This window comes from Puma concolor, chromosome A2 (assembly GCF_028749965.1).
Source record: "Puma concolor isolate L17-30 chromosome A2, mPumCon1.1.hap2, whole genome shotgun sequence".
Taxonomy (NCBI): Eukaryota; Metazoa; Chordata; class Mammalia; order Carnivora; family Felidae; genus Puma; species Puma concolor.
The window spans coordinates 65,601,443-65,622,833 of NC_141668.1; the positions used below are offsets into that span (position 1 = coordinate 65,601,443).

Here is a 21,391-nt window from a genome sequence, read left to right on the forward strand (position 1 = left end):
GTACGTACCCCAGGTCCCTGACTCTCTCTTTCCCCCTACCCACCTCTATTGCTGGAAAGACCTTGATCATCTCCAACCCTTTTGTTTCACAGGAGAGAGAATCCTTTTTATTTTTCCAATGTCCTAGATGCCATAATTCATTCATTCTGCATTAGGTGGGAATTGTTGATTTCCTCTTGGGAAACCTGGCTAGTTAGAATTGATAAATCAAGTTATTTGGGGGCTTATAATGGTGTCATAGCACTACATGGCAGGGCATCTCTCCTCCCAGGCCCCACATTGCATATCCCACCTGAGTTTTCCTCTTCAATTCACAAGTTTCTTAACCCTCACTAAAATGTGAGACTATATGTGTTATAGTGACTATAGGACTATAATATAGTATATATTAGTATATATAATAGCCATATAATATAGCATAAAATAAAGAAAACTTGATTTCCAGTCATCAAGCTCAAAAAAGCATGGGTTTCCATCCCTGTACTTTAGATATTGGAGATGACTGGGAGGTGGCACAGCCCACCTGGGGCAAAACTACCTCCACCTTTATCAGCCCACTTTTCCCAGGCACCTCTTCCCCATTTTTCCTTCTGGCTGGCCGTCTGCTGCCAGCTAAAAGATCATTAAAACCAGCTTAGTTTGGGGCCATTTCCAGGGAGGGAGAAGCAAGGAAGGCCTGCTGTATGACCTTGGAAGGCTGCTTTTCCGTGATCTAAATAAAGTCTTTGAAGTGACTCCAAGGATGTTATCCAGGATTAGAGACTTTCAAGAGAGCAAGGACCTTCACCGTGTCCTCCCCTTCCTTCATCTTAATAGCCTTTCTCTAATAAAATGCCTGTCCTTTGGCTTGAACACCTTGAACTATAGAATCTTCAAGAGATTAAGTAATAGTGCTTCAGGGAATCAAAAGAACTATTCTGTTAAGGCCACAAATACCCCCCTCCCTACTCTTTGGTTGCACATATTATCTGCTTTCACTACACAGTGCCTAGACATTTGAAAGCTAGTTACCACAGCCAGAATATTACACTGACAGAGCATCCTAGTAGCTCTGTCTCCAGTCCCAGTCATTACCCTCCTGCTGCCCAATATCAAGGGAATCAAAGTCAGGTTCTTACCTACAGGTCTTGTGTTCTCTACCCCATGAACAGCAACATTCTCTCTCTGTCTTTCTAATCTTGCAATTGTTAAGACTCTTGGTTGAGAGTGGCAAAAGTGGACTCACAGGAAAGAAAAGAATTTGTGGTTCAGAGAAGAAGGCATCTCACAGAAACCAAGAAAGGGTTGACCAGCAGACCACAGCAAGGGGAGAGACTCAGATGGGGTTCATGAATGGAAGCAGGACCATGGCAAGGCTCCGCACCCCATGTCTGCAGAGTGTTCTTCAGTCTTTCTCACTTTGCTCTCGCCAATGCTGGTATCATTTTCTCTGTTCCTAAGGCAGAAACACACAACAGAATTATCTTTCCCAGAACAAATTTTAAAATGCAGGCTAAAACTTTGATTTTCCTATGAAGGCACCTTAATCTTGGGATGTACACTGTGTTCAGGTGTATGTAGATGTCAGTACCCAATGCAACCAAATGGCCAGATAAAGTTCAAAAAGAGAGAGGATGGTTGTGGTAAGATGAATAATGGTCCCCAAAGACATCCAGGCTCTAATCTCTGGAAACTGAATATTACCTATGTGGCCAAAGTGACTTTGAAAATGTGATTAAGGGTCCTGAGATAGGAAGGTTACCCATGATGATCAAGTGAACCCTAATGGAAGCAAGTGTTCTTAAAAGAGACAGGCGGAGGGAAATTCCACTGAAAGGAGATGGAAGCTGAGAGTGGAGTGATATGTTTGAAAATGAAAGGAGGGGCCACAGACCAAGGAAGACAAGCAGGCATTAGACACCAGAGAAGGCAAAGACAAGATTCTCTCTTGGAGTCTCAGAAGAGTGCACACTCCTGCCGGCACCTTGATTTCAACCCAGTGAAAACCATTTCAGATTTCTGGCATCCAGAACTGTAAGAAAATAAGTTTGTGCTGTTTTAAGCCAACATTGTGGCATTTTATTACAGCAGCCATAGGGAACTAATGTAGAAGTTCTTAAAATACAAGGAGGGGTGGAAATGCCTAGGATGAGAATTCTTGGTAAAGCTCTGAGCTGTCACTACAAAAGAAGCCTCCACAATCCCGCCTCAGGAGGGGAGGGTCCCAGTGTTAGCCAGTATCTGACTTCTAGGTAGCAACTTCAGACACATGCAAAGAAAGTACCTTATGACTGAACAACTAGATACAAATGCTTTCTGCTTTAAGGGGGAAAGGTTCAAAAGAAGTAGGAATAGCAATGAATGGTGACTTGGGAGGAAGTTCAAAGAGAAACCAAGTATGAGGTTTCTCAACCTGAACAGAGAAGGAAAGAGAGGTGTAAGGCCCTAGAAAGAACTCTACATCAGAAATTAGGGTTCCGTTGTTCCTGATTCTACTTACAGAGTAGGGTAGGTCCTCTCACCTTCTTAGCTTTTGTCTAGGCATCTTTGACATCGGGACTTAAGTGACATGATCCTGAAGACCTCCTCCAGCTCTAGGATACTGTGATACTCAAATTTATGTCTAGATTTTGGCCTAGATATTTCAGTGTTCAACCCTGGGGCTCTTGAAGTTTACCTTCCTGTGCTCTGGCATGGTAGATACAGTGACATAAAATCCTGCATTTTATGCAGGAAACCCACAGATGGTCATGTATAAAACCTCAAAGATTATTTAGTAAGAAAGAGAACCAGAGGAGCTAAAGACAAGGCCCTTAAATTAGCCATGCAAAAAATCTTCACAATGGACTGCTTATTGAGGCAAATGTGAATATTCCTCAAGGAAATCTGGAGAAAGTTCTGCAGAGCTGAAGGTAAAACACAAAGCCATCAGCACCACTAAAGGGAAGAGCACATTCCCTGGTGATGGTAGAATTCAATGGTAACAGGGAAAAAATAGCACCTTTTAAGAAATAAGGTAATTTCTGTGTTTGGGAAATAAATTGAAGATAAGCAGATGTGCCTGAAATTGGCACATCAAACCATATTCCTCTCCTACATTCCTCATCTATGTTCCTTTTGTCAGCTAAAATCATAGCAATCTTAACAAAAGTTATTAGTTATTTCAATCACTAAAAAAGAAAAAAAAATGGCCATAAATTGTTCTTTCAACAGCCTCAAATAATCTGCACAGCTCTGTCATCTATATGGAAATAAAAAGGTTTTTGTTCTGTCATGAAACTCTAATAAAAAGGGAAGTTATGTGTGCCAATTCAATGTTGCCTTCATTTAAATGTAACAGAACCCAAAATACAGTGGTTTAATCAAAAAGGTCTCAGTTCTTCTCCCATTAGAGTAAGTTCAGAGGTTGGCAATCCGTGGTTAGTCCAAGACTAACTTCTTGGACTAGACTTCACAATGACATCAGTGTCTCAGCTCCTATCTTCTGCCCTATCATCCTCAGCAGGTGGCTTTGCGTTACATTGTTAATCCATGGGATACAAGATAGATGCTCCAACTTCAACTCACTCTGAATTCTAGGCAAGGGAAAAGAAGGAAATGCTGAGGGCAAAAGGTGAAAGACTTACTTGTTCCCTTTCAAATGCTTTTCCGAAAGCAGCATCTACTTAGAGCTATGTCTCTCTTTAGTCATCCCCAGCAGCAGAAGAAGCTGGGAAATTCATGTTTTAAAAGTGGGCACCTTTCTTTCTTAAAGAATATCAGGATTTCTTTTAGGAATAAAGTAAAGAAGAACGGATACTGGGTGTACAACTAAAATGTCCACCATATTTTTGAAAAATTGTCAACTATTTTATTTGCTTCAATGAAAATGATCATTATGGCTTCTCTTATAGCTATTTAAAAGAAGAAGAAGAAACATACTTTAGTAGTAGGGTGTATTCATTAAGAATCCTTGGGTGCATTTGCAACAACATGGATGGAACATGAGGGTATTATGCTAAGTGAAATAAGTCAGAGAAAGACAGATATCATATGATTTCACTTATATGTGGAATCTGAGAAACGTAACAGAAGACCATCAGAGAAGGGAAGGGGAAAAATAATTTCAAACAGAGAGGGAAGCAAACCATAAGATACTCTTAAATACAGAGAACAAACAGAGGGTTGATGGGAAGGTGAGGGGGAGAGGGGAAAGTGGGTGATGGGCATTGAGGAGGGCACTTGTTGAGATGAGCACTGGGTGTTGTATGTAAGCGATGAATCATGGGAATCTACTCCCAAGGCCAACAGCACACTGTATACATTGTATGTTAGCTAACTTGACAATAAATTATATTAAAAAAAAAAAAGAATCGTTGGTTGTAAGCAACTGAAACCAACTGACAAACTAAGGCAAAAAAGGGGAAGGTGGCTTGTTGGACATGTACCAAGTTATTTCATAAAAGTGAAGAAAAGTTTGAATAACTTACTCTCAGAAAGAAAAAAAAATAAGAATGTTCCAAGGATGTCTTGGAGTTTTCCTCTACAAATCTGCCAATAACAGATATAGACCAAATAGTGCATCTTACAAAATAGCACCCTAAAATTGCAAGGTGATAACCGCCAGCTCATGTCACAGCTGGGTTTTTATTAGGTCATTGAATCATCCTATAAGGCCAGTATTTTCTGAATGACAGGGCATATGATAGGGTCCAGTAATCCCTTGGGTGTCATCCCATTGTTTACTACTTTTGCTGTGAATTTAGGGGTCACATGTTTACTCTGACAGAGTATATGACCTTCAATAAACTCAAAAAAGACGAGTATAGGAAGAAAAAGAAATGTAAGTCCAGAACATGCATATCTATTCTTATAGGAAAAGAAAGAAAGAAAGAAAGAAAGAAAGAAAGAAAGAAAGAAAGAAAGAAAGAAAGAAAGAAAGAAAGAAAATGAAAGAAAGAAAACGAAAGAAAGAAAAGAAAGAATCTGATTTATTCACTGATGACAGGTGCCCAATTTAGTTGATCTAATTACTGGGTATCCAGGAAGCACCCCTGAGGTTTGGTGCTAGATTGTGTTTCAGGATTTGAAGCCATTGCTTGAAAAATTGGTCACCCAGCAATGATACTAACTAAGCAAGTCATATCTAGTGAGGTGAAATTCACAAAGTTAAGCCTATAGCAAGTATAGCATCTATCTCTGCCACCATGCCTGCTTCATTCATAAGCCATCTGATTAAAACCTGTACTGCCTAATAAAGGAAAAAGACTGGTAGCTGTGGGCCATGCTGTCTACCTGACAACTAAGAGTCTCTTCCACAGTGAAAGTCTTCTGAAAGGTATAAATGAGACACAACTGTTTTCATGCTCCAAGCTCATTCTGTGAGATCCAGTCAAACCATTCCTTAACTATCTTGTCAACACTATCCTAATCTTGCTCTTTCCCAACAAGGGTCAGACAAAAACAATCGCCTAAAAATCAATACAAATCCTGATTTTAAGCCAAATTTCCTTCTAGGCAAAGTAAATAGCAAATTGTTATGTTTGGTTTTCTGGCCAGAGAGAGGTTTAATTTTCTCCACCATCTTTCAGGGCCACTCCTATCTGGAGCTGTAATACAACAGGCTACTTCCAATTCATATCAGTATTTTACAGAGAGCCAAGGAGAATGTTTTATCTTTAGCCACGTGGTTATGGGAAACCACCCATGAAACTATCTATAGGTATAAACTGAGGAACTCATGGCAATGTGAACGATGGGAACGTGTGCAACCTGATTGTACAAACTATTCGTGCCTTTGGTATCTGATTTGATGATGGAATATTACTAGCTATACCCAGCTTTCAAGCTAAGTATATCAAATAGCATTAGTTGCTTATAAATAGTTCAAAGCCTGTAGTTGTCCAAGAGCAGGGATTCTGTCTTCACCAGAGACCCTTTAAAAAGGAGGAGTTACCTAGAAAGAAGAGCATGGCTCTGCTCTCAAATTCTAGAGATCATGACTGGATTTTCCCATGAGGGCTTATCACAGACTCCATTGTGCATCCTGGTCTCCAAACAGTACCTTTGGAACTGCTGGGTAATTAGGGTTGAGTAAAAAACAACATGAACTTTACTATGAAAGAGCCAAATCTCTTGGTCTGGGAGATTTTCAGATAAATTTATAATTCTTTCTCCATCTTATCTTGCCATGTTTTACTCTGTGTTTCCTTCTCTCACAGACTGTGGGTTTCGCCACCATATGACTTGCTTTGATCAATGGAATATGGGTGAATATGAAGTATTCCATTTCCTAAAAGAGACTTTAAGATGTGACGTGTATGAATTGTTCTCTTGTGCCCCCACCCTGTACCAGGAGAACATCCCAAGTAGGTGGCACTCTTTCAGCTTTGGGCCTACAATGAAAAGACATAGAGCACACCTGAGCCCTCCCTGCTACCTGTAGGACAGCTGCCATGGCAATGTGTGATCAAAGAAAGGAAAAGTAAATGCTTATTTTTGCAAGCCATTCAGATTCTCAAGGCTTTTGTTACACAGTAAAACCTACGAAAGCTGACTCAAATTAACAAATAAATAGGTCACAGACAATACACAACACGTTCTTTCAAATAATCGTAAACTATCTTCAGAATATGTAGAAAACCACCGTGCCCCGTGTTGTGCCTCCTTCTCCATGATAGGAGACACCAGGTACATACATTTGCCCTTTACTTTAGAAATAATATCCCAGGGGTGCCCTCAGTGGCTCAGTCAGTTAAGCCTCTGACTTTGGCTCAGGTCATGATCCCATAGTTCATGAGTTCGAGCCCCACATCAGGCTCTGTGCTGACAGCTCAGAGCCTGGGGCCTGCTTCAGATTCTGTGTCTCCCTCTCTCTCTCTGCCCCTCTCCCCGGCTCACGCTCTCTCTGTCTCTCTCTCAAAAAAAAGTTAAAACGAAATAAAAAAATAAAATAGAAATAATATCCCAGAATACTCTAAATCTTTAATGCCATAGAAATGTCAAAGTATCAAACCCCAGAAATTTTGTAGGCATTATCTCCTATCCCTTGAACCCAAACATCTGAGGTATCCCCCATTTCCTGTTCTCCGAGGCCCATCACTTTAACATCATCAGTGTAATGAACCCATATAGAAGCTATTGTTGATGGCTTACCCAAACCTCCATGTCCAAGCCAGTGCACCAATCCCTCAGCTCCTTTGAGTATTACAAGCTAATGACTTCTAGCTGCAACCTTTTGCCCAATGGCTACAGGCAGGAAGATACTTTTTGAACAGTGTCCCTCATGGCTGACTGTGTATCACAGACTTGTAGTTTTCTATCCCAGAATATACTGGGGTGCTTCCCCCTCACACACACAATCCAATGACCAATTCCAAATACCTGACTTTATAGATTTCCTGAGAGTGTACCTCAATGTCTCCGCTACATGATGGCTATTTGGGTTGAGGTTATTAAGGTTGTAAGCAACAGAAATGGGTTCTGGCTAGCTTAGTTGAAAATGTTATTGGAAGAGTATAGAAGTGGCCCCCAAATTAAAATAGGGGTTGAGCAATGAAGATTTGAGATGTGAAGAAACCATGGAAACTCCAGACATTTTCAGTTGAGTTTGAAGACCCTCTGTCTTTGGTGGTGGTTTTCGAGTTTTCCTGCACATGATAATTACAAGAGAATTATAAAATTCTGGTGTTGATACTCAGTCCATACCCTAAATGAGTTAAAATCAGAATCTTTTGGAATAAGAACCAAGTATCAATATTCTTTAAAATCCCAAAGGTGATTCCAATCCGCAGCCATTGTTGAAGGTATCTGTATCAAAATCACCTAGAAGGCTTATTAAAACAGATTGTTGGGCTCCAATCCGAGTTTCTGATATACATAAAAATCAATTAGAGATAATTTGCATTTACAGCAAGTTCCTAGGTGATGCTGAACCTGGGTCTGGGGTGGGTTTAAGATTCTGTATTCCTAACAAACTCTCATATGATCTGAGGCTGTGGACACTCCAATCACACCTGGGATAACAAAGTATGGAGCAGTGGTTCTCAAAATTTAGTAAGCACAAAAGTCATTGCAAACCTTGTGAAATGTATCGTCTGGTACTCTACCACTGGATTCTGATTCACTGGTTCTGATGTGAGAGACAATATTTTCTATGCGTAAGTAGCTCCCAGATGATGCTGACGCTGTCTGTCCTTAGGCCACACTTTTCTAGCACTGCTCTAGAGTGATGGTTCTGAGCCCGAAGTGCTTTTCCCTCCCAAAGGGACATTTGGCAAGATCTGGATACATTTTTTATTGTCACACTGATGGGGAGAGAGGGGTACGGAGAGTGTGCTACCAACATCTAGTGGGTAGAAGCCAGGGATACAGCTAAACATCCCATAATGCTCAGATAGGACAGCCCCCACAACAAATTTTCCAGCTTAAGATGTCAAAGTGCCAGAGTTGAGAAACCCTGCTCTAGAGGGTGGCTGTTAACAACACTCAGCTGCTCCTCCCTACCTATCCATCCTGAGTTTGCAATTCCTGTGAGAAAGAATAACATTGTCTCAGCTTAGGCGTCCATCCTTGGATCACTCAACTATGCCAAGGAGGCAAGTTCTTGGAGTACATACAAGACAACTGGAGACTCGGTCCTCAGAGAGAAGCAATAGAAGGCAGACAACGAGTTGTTCTGAAAGTCAAGAGAAGGAGGGTAAGGTACAACTTTAGCCAAGACAATTGTGCTCACTAAAGCACGGGGGCAGTGGGTAATGGGCATCTTTCTGAGGAATGATGAATGTTTGAGTCTTCACACACACAGCAGTCACTGGAGCTGCTGCTGTAGCCTAAACAGCTGGGAACCTCATTCCAGGCTCTTGACGCCCAAGGTAGCTGCAAAGAGCTCCCAATATTTCTTTACTTCCTATGTGTCCTTGAGACAGATCTCCATCCCTCAGGTACAGAGCCTATTTCTTTTCCTTGAAGCATGTACACACAGAAACAGGCACATGCATGTGTACATGCACCCCCCCCCCACACACACACAGAGTGTTCAATATTAATTCGGTCTGAACAATCTACCCCATAAGAACTGATGAAACACGTAAGGAATTGAGGGATAAAGGAAATGATCTTGCCCTAGTCTTTATTTTCACTTTGGTTGTTCAATTCTGTCTCAGACACTAACTTTACTCTATCAGAGTTTGTTCTGGAATTATCACTTTCTTGAATGGGAGTAATAATAGCTACCCACTATTGAGTACTCATTTGGCTATATATATATATATATATATATATATATATATATATATATGCATATTTTAATCCTCATAACATTCTTATGAGGTAGCATTATTATTATCAATGAAGAAAATTAGCCATAGAGAGGTTATAAAACCTGTCCAACATCATGTATTTCCTAAGCAGTAGAACTGGAATGCAAACCCAAGTCTGTAAAACACCAAAATCTTTCGCTTATCCACTGTCTTCTTCTTTTCTCTCCCACTCTGGACTTTTCCCTACTTCCCAGTCCCAAGCATGAGACATAAGATAGCCCAACATCCTCAGTAGCTAAAACAAGTCAATAAAATCTCACAGGACCATCATGAAAAACAAATTTAAACCAAAAATGATCATCAAGGTTGGTTAACACTCATAGTACTTACTGCTTATTGAAGACCATCTGAATACTTATCAGAGACACATAACACCACTTAATAACAATAGAATTTTCATGTCAATCAAGATAGGTATACACCACATGAGTAGCTTCAGGCCAGATGGTGAAGTAAACTTAGGACAAGAGAACCTCCATTGGAACTGTTTCCTCCACAAAGATACTACTTATGAGCCTGTTACTGCAAGTTGTTCCCTACAGATCACCCAGAAACATGCTGTCAGATCAGCCCAGCTGGAATGAACCCTGGGTGTTAAAGTAGGAATTTCCCAATGCTTTGTGGATTTCAGGCCCAGTCCTTCACTAGCTGTTACAACAGAGGGTAAATGAGTGGAGCATGCATGTGCCATGCCAGCTCCTCGGAAGGTTGTGTCTCACTTAGATCATCAGAGCCATCGGCCAGCTGTCCTGCTATCCCTTATGCTTTGCACAATGCCAAGTATTCTGCAGATGGCTCCCCAAGTGCTAAATAATAACGGTGTCTAGATTTCAAGGGCTGTTTGCAGTACAGTCATTCTTTATACTCATTCTATTAACTGCCGTTGTCTTCACTCTTGGTGCGAAACAGTATTACGAGTGACAAGATGGACACCTGGTTAAAAGACATCTTCAGAAATACAACTCATCGCTCCCAATCATTTTGAACTCTTACAACATTTGACTGGAGCAAAGCATAAAAAATGTTAGTGGCTTGTCCTTTATGCTAGTTGCAAAATTTACAACCACTCCTCCACCTGCATCTTCTCTGAGATCCTATCTGCCTTTGAGGGCTAACATGACATAATTCTACTCCACTATATCATGCAATTGTGAAGAGGAATTTTCTGCTTGGAAGAGACTGTCTCATTTCAATATGCTGTGACATCTTTTGGAAACCAATATCCTCTATAATGGGGAATGGCTGCAGATCAAGGGCAATCATTTCTGTGATTTATGAGCAGTGCAAGCAGATGGTTTTTTGAATATTTGGCTTTTTCCCAAAAACCTCATGCAAGCTAAGCTGTTGTATCTTATTGCATGAAAAGCCTCTGATTCCAGGTACAGGGATGGGCTGACTCAGAATCTGACTTTGTACTTGAAAACCGGGACATGCTGCTAACCTGCAGAAAGCCAAGGAACTTTTTTTAATTTCTCCTACAGCTAGCAGCACTCATAACCACAGACCACGTTGTAAGCCAAAAAAGAGAAAGCCAGATACCTGGTCTGGAAGGTGAAGATGTCTCACTTTGCTATGGTTATTAGATTATCAATTTTCTCCCCTTAAGACCTGTGTGAATCACAGGGAACACTATTAGCCTCACAAGAATTAATTATAGCCCTGATAAAGGTGACCTTCCAAACAAAAGCAAAACGGCAAACCAGTCTTTTGTGTGAAGCACCTGAGAAGTTAGAGGGGTTGACTAGGAGTCTAAACAGGATCTTGAAAAATACTATCTAATTCAAAAGGAGTATGTTGGGCTCTTTTAAGTGGGAGGCCAGGCTATGATAGGAAATTTTAATTATCTATATTATTCAATATTTTTAAATTTGAAGACTTTCATTTCAATTTGGCTGATTTTTTTCACAGGTAAAAGGAATGGGAATTTTTTGAGAGCTAAGGATTGATAATGGATAAAAATATATCATTTCCCCTCAACAGCAGAAGACTTGGGGATGTTGCACATAGAAGTGAAAGCAGCCAGTCAGAGTGACTTGAAACAGGAAACTGTGAAAAGTGACTTTCTCTACAGTTAATATATCTCACAATGTGTCATTAGCTTGGGATACTATTTGTTGCTCTTTCTTTTCTGGAAGGAAGTGAGTAATCAAAATGAGTCTTTAATGATTCTACATTCTTTCCTGTAGCAATGAAAACCCTCCCTCTCCTTCCATTTCTCAGGCCCAGCAGTATAACAACCTTCTCCTATTTAAAACTGTGTGTTCAGGAGAGGTTCTAAGACAAACCTCCCACTGTAACAGATTTCCCCCTAGAAGGTGCCGAACATTCCAGAAATGAACCATGAGGCCTCTAGCACCCCCACCCATACATCTGAGACCACACTTGGCTCAGCTCACCTGTTTGCCCTAGAAACAGGTACTTGTACCTTTCTGTCCATTATCACAGCTTCCCAGAGCAAAGGGTGGAGTCCTCTTCAAGAATGCAGCCTGATGGAGCACTTGGGTGGCTCAGTTGGTTGAGCGTCCAGCCCTTGGTTTTGCCTCAGGTCATGATCTTAGGTTCGTGGGTTCAAGACCCACGTCGGGCCCTGTGCTAACAGCTTGGAGTCTGGTTGGGATTCTCTCTGTCCCTCTCTCTCTCTGCCCCTCTCTCTCTCTGCCCCTTTCTCTCTCTCAGGAAAAATAAATAAACTTTTTTTTTTTTTTTTTAAGAAGAATGCAGACTGAGCCTCTTTAGGAAGTCATAGATTTTCAGTTCTATTAATATTCTTTTTATTCCACAAATTCTGTTTTTATTCGCTTAATCACTCATTCACATATCAACTTAACAAATGTTTACAGAGCACATGTCCTAGCTTCAGGACACAGGCCTGCGCCCCCAGCTCTGAACAGAACACACAAGGTCCTGCTGAACTTCCTGTTATTTGGTTTTACCTTTAAGAATTTACTGAGTTAATTGCCTTATTTTTTCTTGTTTAATAATGAAAAAATGTAAAACTATGAATTTGCTTCTGATTGCAGGCTTGATAAGATGCCATTAATGTTTTTACTTAACGACTTCCTTGCCATTGTTTTTTCTAATAACTGATTTGAACTTCTCTTTGAGTTTGCAGAACACCAGTTTGTATTAATGTTTGTTTAATCTTAACAAACAAAAAATTGGAGATATTTTGCTTCCTTATTATTAATTTCTGGTTTATTTTCATTAGAGCCAAAAATGTACCCATTATATTCTGCTTTCTAGAACTTATGGTTTCTTTGTGCACTAATAAGTTCTCAATTTTTTTGTAAATGTTTGATTGTGGGTTGACAAAAATGTATACTCTGTTAGTAATAAATAGAGTTTGAATGAAATATATTATAAATTATTTAATTCAGACACTATTATTTTATTTTATATACCATATTATTATACTATAATACTACATAGGATATTTATTGTATATTATAAATATAAATGTTATAAATTATACTATTAAATGCTACGATAAATTGATTAAAATGTTCTTTTCCTTAGGTGTGACTGATCTGTTCAAAACTCAGAGGTATGGGGGCACCTGGGTGGCTCAGTTGGTTGGGCAGCCAACTTCAGCTCAGGTCATGATCTCACAGCTCTAAGGCTCGTGGGTCGAGCCCCACATCGGTCTCTGTACTGACAGCTCAGAGCCTGGAGCCTGCTTCGGATTCTGTGTCTCCCTCTCTCTCTGCCCCTCCCCTACTCACTCTCTCTCTCTCTCAACAATAAATAAACATTAAAAAAAAACTGAGAGGTGTGTTCAAAATCTCATATTTTTAGTGTTTTCTTATATATTTTGATTTTATTCAGTACATTCAAATTAATAACTATTACATCTATACAAAAAAAAAAAAAAAAAAAAAAAACCTTCCTGGTCCCCTTTAATGGTTTTTTCCATGAATTCTATTTTCTTTGATGTTAATATTACTATCTGTGCTTTATATCTGTTTGTGTTTGCCTAATGTATCTTCTTACTAGCTTTTACTTTGAAATACTCCTTCTTCATATATCTCTTCTTTAGCATTTACCTTTTTAGAATTTTTTTTGCAATTTTATTTGATATGTGTTTGTTAACTATACTTGAACATCTTTGTTTTCTTATTAGAAAGGTCAACCCACTTATATGTATTATCATAATTTATATATTGGGTCTTACTCTATTCCTTTTACATATATAACATGTTTTATGCCCCCTACTTGCTAAACTTATTCTTTTATGTCTACTCTTTTTTCTCCCATGTTTTGCTATATTGGTCATACTTTTTGTTTTACTTCTATTTTTAACTAGTAGATTACTTTTGGTTTTCCAAAGGTTTATATATCTGGTTTTCTATCGATATCCACTTTACTCCAGCACCATTTGTTGGAAAGACTAGTTTCCCTCCATTGGACTGCTTTTGTACCTTTGTAAAAAATCAAGTAGGCATATTTGTGTGGGCCTATTTCTCAATTCTGTATTCTGTTCATTGATCTATGCATCTATCCTGCCAATAACATACAGTCAGGATGCTGTAGAAATTGGGTACACTGATTCCTCCTAATTTATTGTTTTTCAAGTTGTTCTAGCTATTCTGGTTCTTTGACTTAACCATTTAAAAGGTATGGGGCGCCTGGGTGGCGCAGTCAGTTAAGCGTCCGACTTCAGCCAGGTCACGATCTCGCGGTCCGTGAGTTCGAGCCCCGCGTCAGGCTCTGGGCTGATGGCTCAGAGCCTGGGGCCTGTTTCCGATTCTGTGTCTCCCTCTCTCTCTGCCCCTCCCCCGTTCATGCTCTGTCTCTCTCTGTCCCAAAAATAAATAAACGTTGAAAAAAAAATTAAAAAAAAATAAAAAATAAAAGGTAGAGTAAGCTTGGAGTGCCTGGGTGGCTCAGCTGGTTTACCATTCGACTCTTGATTTTGGCTTAGGTCATGATCTCATGGTTCCTGTAATCGAGTCCTGTGTAAGACTCTGCCTTGGGTGTAAAATCTGCTTGAGATTCTCTCTGCCCCTCCCCCACTTGTGTACTCTCTCTCTCTCACACACACACACACACACACACACACACACACACTCTGCCTCTCTCTCTCTTTTTTATGTTTATTTATTTTTGAGAGAGAGACAGCGAGTGGGGGAGGGCCAGAGAGAGAGAGGGAGACACAGAATCTGAAGCAAGCTCCAGGCTCTGAGCTGTCAGCACAGAGCCCATCTTGGGTCTCCAACCTGCAAACCATGACATCATGACATGAGCCAAATTCAGAGGCCTAACAGACTGAGCCACACAGGCATCTCTCTCTTTCTTTCTCTCTCTCTTAAAAATAAAATTTGGGGCACCTGAGTGGCTCAGTCAGTTGCGTGTCCGATTCTGGGTTTCGGCTCAGGTCGTAATCTCTGGTTTATGTGTTTGAGCCCCACGTCAGGCTCTACACTGACAGTGTGGAGCCTGCTTGGGATTCTCTCTCTCCTTCTCTCTCCCTTCCCCCACTCATGCTGTCTCTCTCTCAAAATAAATAATTAAAAATAATAATATAAATAAAAAGTCTAATAACCTTGCGTGTATCTACAAAATATATGTCTGGGATTATGAAAGGAATTGATTAAACCTGTATATCAAGGGACACCTGGGTGGCTCAGTTGGTTGAGCATCCAACTTTGGCTCAGGTCATGATCTTTGGTTCATAAGTTCAAGCCCCACATCCGTTCATGGCTGTCAGTGCAGAGCCTGCTTTGGATCCTCTGTCCTCCTCTCTCTGCCCCTCTTGCCACTTGCACTCTCTCAAAAATAAATTAAAGATATTAAAGAAAACCTTGTATATCAATCTGTGGAGAACTGACATTTTTACTATGTTGAGTCTTCCAATTCATGAACACAGTACATCTCTTCAGTTATTTAGGTAATCTTTGATTTCTTTCATCAGCATTCTTATGAAAGCATTGAATGTTTGGATTTAGAATGTAGTTTTTAGTATTCAAGTCTTGTTCACATTTTGATAGATTTGATAGTTTTACACCTAAGTATTTTTCTCTGGGGTTTTTTGAGCAAATTTAAATGGTATTTTATTTTTAAGTTTGATTTCTACATGGTCATTGCTAGTATATAGAAATAAAATAGATTTTTCTATGCCTCTCTAGTGACTCTACTAAACTCACTTATTCTATGAGTTTTTTTTAATGCTTATTTTATTTATTTATTTATTTTTGAGAGAGAGAGAGAGAGTCAGACAGAGTGCAAGTAGTAGAGGGTAACACAGAATCTGAAGCAGGCTCCAGGCTGTGAGCTGTCAGCACACAGCCCGATGTGGGGCTGGAACCCACGAGCTGCAAAATCATGACCTGAGCTGAAGTCAGACACTTAACTAACTGAGCCACCCAGGTGCCCCATTAATTTCATGAGTTCTTATGTAGATTCTCTGAGATTTCTTTGTAGATGATTATGTCTTCTGAAAACAGAAACAGGCTTTTTCCTCCATTCTAATTCCATTTCCATTTCTTCCATTCTAATCTAATACTTTTTAGTTCCTTTTCTTGCCTTCTTGCTTTAGGTAGAACTTCTAGCACTATATTGAATAAAATTGTTGAGAGTAGATATCTCTTTACCTTCTTCCCAATATTAGAGGAGTGTATTCAGTCTTTCACAAGTAAAATATTACCTGTAGGATTTTTGTACATGATTTTTATCAAATTTAAGAAGCTCCATTCTATTCCTATTTATTATGAAAGTCTTTGTGGTAAATATGTATTGAATTATGTAAAGTGCTTTTTGACATAATAGGTACTAAATTATGACAAATGCTTTTTCAGCATTGCTTGCTATAGGCATGTAATTTCTTCTGTCTATTCTGTTAATATGGTGGATTACACTGGTTAATTTTCAAATATTAAACCAGCCTTGCACTATTGGAACAAATCCCACTTATTCATGATGCATAATTTTTTTTATATTTAGCTGAATTCTACTTGCTAATATTTTGCTAAGAATTTTGCCTCTAAATTCATGAAGGATATTGGTCTATAGTTTTTTTTTTTTTGTACTGTCTTTGACTAATTTTTTAAGCTTATTTATTTATTTTTGAGAGTGGGAGTTAGGGACAGAGAGAGGAGAGAATCCCAAGCAGGCTCCACACTGTCAGCACAGAGCCTGACTCAGGACTCAATTTCATGAACTGTGAGATCATGTCCTGAGCCAAAACCAAGAGTCAGATGCTTAGCTGACTGAGCCACCCAGGCACCCCTTGACTAATTTTTTTTTATCAGAGTAATACTAGTGTCATAAAATGAGTTGGGATATACTTTCCTCTTGTCTCATTTCTGGAAGAGATTGTATACAACTGCTGTGAATTCTTCCTTGAATGTTTGGTAGAATTCTCCAGGATAACCATCTAGGCTTGGAGATTTCTGTTTAGGATGTTTTAAAATAATGAATTCAATGTTTTAATAGTTACAGAGCTATTCAAATTATCTATTTTGTACTGGGTGAATTATGGTAATTTGCTTTTTTGAGGAATTGGTCCATTCATATAAACTATCAAATTTATGTGTATAAAATTGTTCATTGTGGTCTCAACTGATGTCATGGGCAATATGAGTGGCCTTCTTAACCTGGGAAGTGATGAGACCCTTGACTCCATTCTAGATGTCCTCTGACACTACTCCAGAAGGAGGAGTAGAAGTGCTTCATTACTGCACTGGGTTGGAAGTCCAAGATTTCTATGTGGTTTCCACTGGCACAGCAGAGTGTGTGAGGCCTCCTTACTACTGCCCAACAGATATGGAAGTTTGGGCCCTTACTCAGCCTTCTCTGACACCACCCTGACCTAAAGAATGAAAACCTTGTCCCATTCTGGCAAGGACAGAAGTCTAGGATCCCCACTCAAACTTTGGTGTCATGGGTGAGAGAGAGGTCAGAGAATTTCTGAGTTTTTTTTTGTTATAATAGAGTGCTTATTGTGTAAAAGTTTTCAGTATTTTTAGGCTTCCCCTTACCTGGTCCTTTGACTAGAAGGAAGAAGCTTTTGGTGGATTTTTAAATCTGTATCCATTGGTTTTTCTGGGTTGCTGGCTTCTTTAGCTCCAAATCTGGGATGTATGAGGCAAAGAGGAAATCCAAGGGAATTTAGCACTGTGTTATTTCTTAGGTCCCAAGATCGTCAGTTAGTGACTTCTCTCTACCTTTCAAAGTCTTCTTATAGTTGTTTTATATGTAATGTGCAGGAAGTTTGTACTTAGCAGGAAGAATAAAGAGAAACATGTCTACTTCATCCTTTCAGGAGCAGAAAGGATGAAAAACATTTATTTTCTTTAAAAATAAAATTATTTTTAAAATCTTGTCTGGTTTAAATGTATCTTAATGTAATCTTTTTTCATCAGGAGTAATATGTGGGGTATATTTTCTAAAGTTCATAATAAGTACATCAATATATACTAAATAAAAAGTCTCTCTTTATACATGATAGTTACCATGATTAAACAGGAAATTCAGGGTTAGATCTCAAATTATTTTTACTTACTTTAAAATTCTGTAGACATTACTCCACTGACATCTAATGTTCATTATTATGCTGGATTAAGATCAGCTTCACTACATTTTCAGTTCTCACTACATTTTCCTTCTTCGTTGAAGATTCTTTATTTCCTGTTAAAATTCAGAAATTTCACTAGAATATGTCTAAATGTTGTTTTTCTTTTGCCCAATTTTTATGTGCTGCTGCAGGATGTTCTTCACCTCAAGAAGGTTTTACGCCATTATTTCCTGATGTTGCTCTGTTCAATTTTTTTCTCTTCTCTTGGAAGAACAATTTTCTGTAGGTTGAACTTCTCTTCTTTGCCTTATACACCTGTCCTCTTCTTTCTTGTTAATATCTTCTCCTTTTTTCTTATTCTTATCTTATGAATTCCGGGAAATTGTTGAAAGAAGTCTTTCAAGTCACCATTATTTCTCTTAAGAAATGATTTTTATCTGTACTCTAACATATGCTTTAATTTCCTCATTACATTTTAAATTTCTCTCCAATTTAAACTTTTCTTGTCAGTTCCCTTTTTACTTACAACTGTGTAGAAACCCCTTTCTACTTTTTTTATATCCTCTTTCTTCTCTCATTTTCAGAGATTCTGTGCCTTCTGAAAGTTAATTGAGTGCACAATTAAAATGTGATTTTGTTCCCTCAACTAATCTCCTCCAGTTGAATAAGTAATATGTGAACAGAAAAAGCAATCAAACATGACAAAAATATATATAATTAAAAGCAAATCTCTCATCCCAAATATTTACCCCTTTCCTAAAATCAAAAATTGTTAATAATTTTTCATTTCCTTCCAGAAATATTTTATGTATACAAGAGCATGTAAATGCATATTTATGTTTTCTGTGCCTTTTTTTTAAGTTTATTTATTTAGAGAGAGAGATCAAGGACGGGGCAGAGAGACAGGGAAAGAGAGAATTACAAACAGGCTCTGCATTGTCAGCACAGAATCCGACACAGGACTAAAACTCATGAACCATGAAATCATGACCTGAGCCAAAATCTAGAGTTGGATGTTTGACCAACTGAGCCACCCAGGTGCCCCTATGTTTTCTGGTTTTAATACAAATGGGATCATTTTATGTTAGCCTTGATTTTTTCACTTAATACATCTTGAAGATCATTTCATATTATCATATAGTAGTCTACCTCATTCTATTAACGTATGACATATAACACTGTTCTCAAAGTAGTGCACAAATAGCATTTGAACAAATATTTTTAACATGCTTATAAACACTTCATATGCATCACAGAATGGCTATCATATCCATTCATTGAAATAACATTGTTCTCAAAAATTTAACACTGTTCTCAAAGTAATGAGCAAGCACAACTGAATTAACCCACCATAATTCATTTATCCATATCCCCATGATGGCATTTAAGTTGCCACAAGTATTTAACCATAGAAAATGTTCTTGAAAAGCATGGTCTTCCTTTGATTGTTGACTTATGTTTTGGGGGGGGGGGGGAAACTATAAATATTTACTGCTTTTTTTTCTTTTTTTTCCTTCTATTTTCTTTTTTCTTGTTTGTGCATCCTTGAATAATAAGAGATATTTAAACTTGGTGCTTGCCCAGCAACAAAGTGACTTAATTCTCCTTTACTCTCCCCCCATCTACATATTTTCTGTGTCCTCCTTCCACACATAAAATGGAAGTGCTGACTTATTTTATAGTTCCATTCAGGAATGTTTGAAGGAAAACATACCAATATATTAATATTTCTCTGTGGGAGGTTGAATTAAAGGAGATTTTCAGTTTCATCTTTAAACCTTTTTGCATTACTTTAATCCTTTACAATGAAAAAAAAAACAGTAATGTTATAAGAAGAAAAAATAATGCAATGAAAATTTAAAATACAGCATTTAAAATATAGCATTTGCCTCAGTTCAATAATCCAAAATGTGGAAATAGGGGCCATTGAAGATGAAAACTGTCCCAGAATAGGAATTTAGTCTCTATGCTATTTTTCAAAGTGTACTGAAGTCATTACATTGGTGGCAAGCTTTCTGTTGATCTTGGCCCTTATAACAGGAATAATGGATGCTCTTTAATGCCAACCCCAAAAACACTTCCCCCTTCTTTACTGCTAACAGAATCTCAATTTTATTTAGATTGAAAAAAAGCACAAAGGATTAAACAGATGAAAGTTTAATGAAAAGACTGTTTAGAGTGGTTGGGCAGGGTCCAAGGATCGGCAGCAGCAGAAAACTAAAAACCTACTCTAGGCCTGAAGAAAAAAAAGGACAAGAGGTTATTGTGTCCAAGGGAGAGCAACAGCTGTGGGAGAAGGCCTCCTGGAAGTATCTGTGGCTTTTGGTATAAAGAGAATGGCAATACCAAAACTGAAAGAGAGCTGGAGCCTCAGAAGCAGCACTACCCAGTTGGATTTGCATCCAGTGGCAGTACAGGGAGGGAAGAAGCAGGGGAAATAAATACCCCAACCATTCTAGTCTCCTGCCTTCAGATCTCTGGTCATGTCTCCTAGTACCAAGACTCAATGAGAAGTCAAATTGGCAAGGGAGCTCAGATGATCTAGGCCACAGAGATCAGCCCTCTGAGGCATGGAGCAGGTTAAGAAGGGCAGTGAGACATACATCTTTTATGTTCTGTCTCACATTCCCCTGGCCCACTATTCTCTTCTGGCCATTTCTATGTCAACCAGCTGCAGCAATAGCCCCTGGACTTAGCTATCTCTTATTCCTCGCAATCTTTTGCCTTCACTGGGTTTGAGACCCCTACACGAAACTAGACTGCCTATCCATGCTGCAGCATACTCAAAAGTGTACATGCAAGGTAGTTAGTGGCTGCCGGGGCAACCCTTAACCAATCAGGATTGAAAGCCAGTCAATAAATATATCCTCTTCCATGTCTTGAGCAAACCATTCTGGGAGTGGAACTACATAGTTCTTCAGAGAATTTTTAGCTAGACTGAGCCCCAGTCGTTCATAACAGTAACTAACACTCAACTTCAATAATTCCATTCTTGGATTAGCTTCACCTCCTTCTCGGTGTTACTAATCTCAGTCTCCAGTTAGTGTTCCCTAACATCATATCCCAAAATAACTACCTTCATGTATTCATGTTCTCAAGTTCTGCTTTTGGAAGAATTCGAGATAAAATAGACGAAGAATGGGTAGTTCTGGAGGGGCCAAAGGAGAATAAGCATTCTCAGTGTCCCTCCATCTCCCAAGTGATGCAGGGGTAAGTAAGCCTATTCCAAAATGCAGGTATCAATTCTGATCAAGTCTATAGTAATGTTTTAGAAAAGGACGTGTGACCAGCTTGGGCCAACGATAAAAGAGAAGTATGTTTTTCTACTTTATAATGTAACAAATTGTAGCACAAGGGTAGTTCTAAACAGGCCACCTAAAATGTGAAGCTGCTGCAAAACACATAATGTTTTCATTGGGTTCAAAACATAACTCCAATGATTTGGGTAAAAATACACACCATCAGTCCAACAATAGTTTATCAACTCCAAATTACTGGTGCCACAATCACAAATGAAAGCTAGGGTCCAGTACCTTGAGAAAGAGGAAAGACAAAGGGAAGCTTGCAGTTGCCATCAATGTCTAACCAGAGTCCAAGGGAA

The 21,391-nt window shown here is 38.9% G+C and overlaps 1 pseudogene; it reads right to left on the reverse strand.

The window, feature by feature from the left end:
* Window positions 1-485: 485 nt before the first annotated feature.
* Window positions 486-21,391, reverse strand: part of LOC112866348 (centromere protein V-like) — a 48,705-nt pseudogene continuing 27,799 nt past the window's right edge.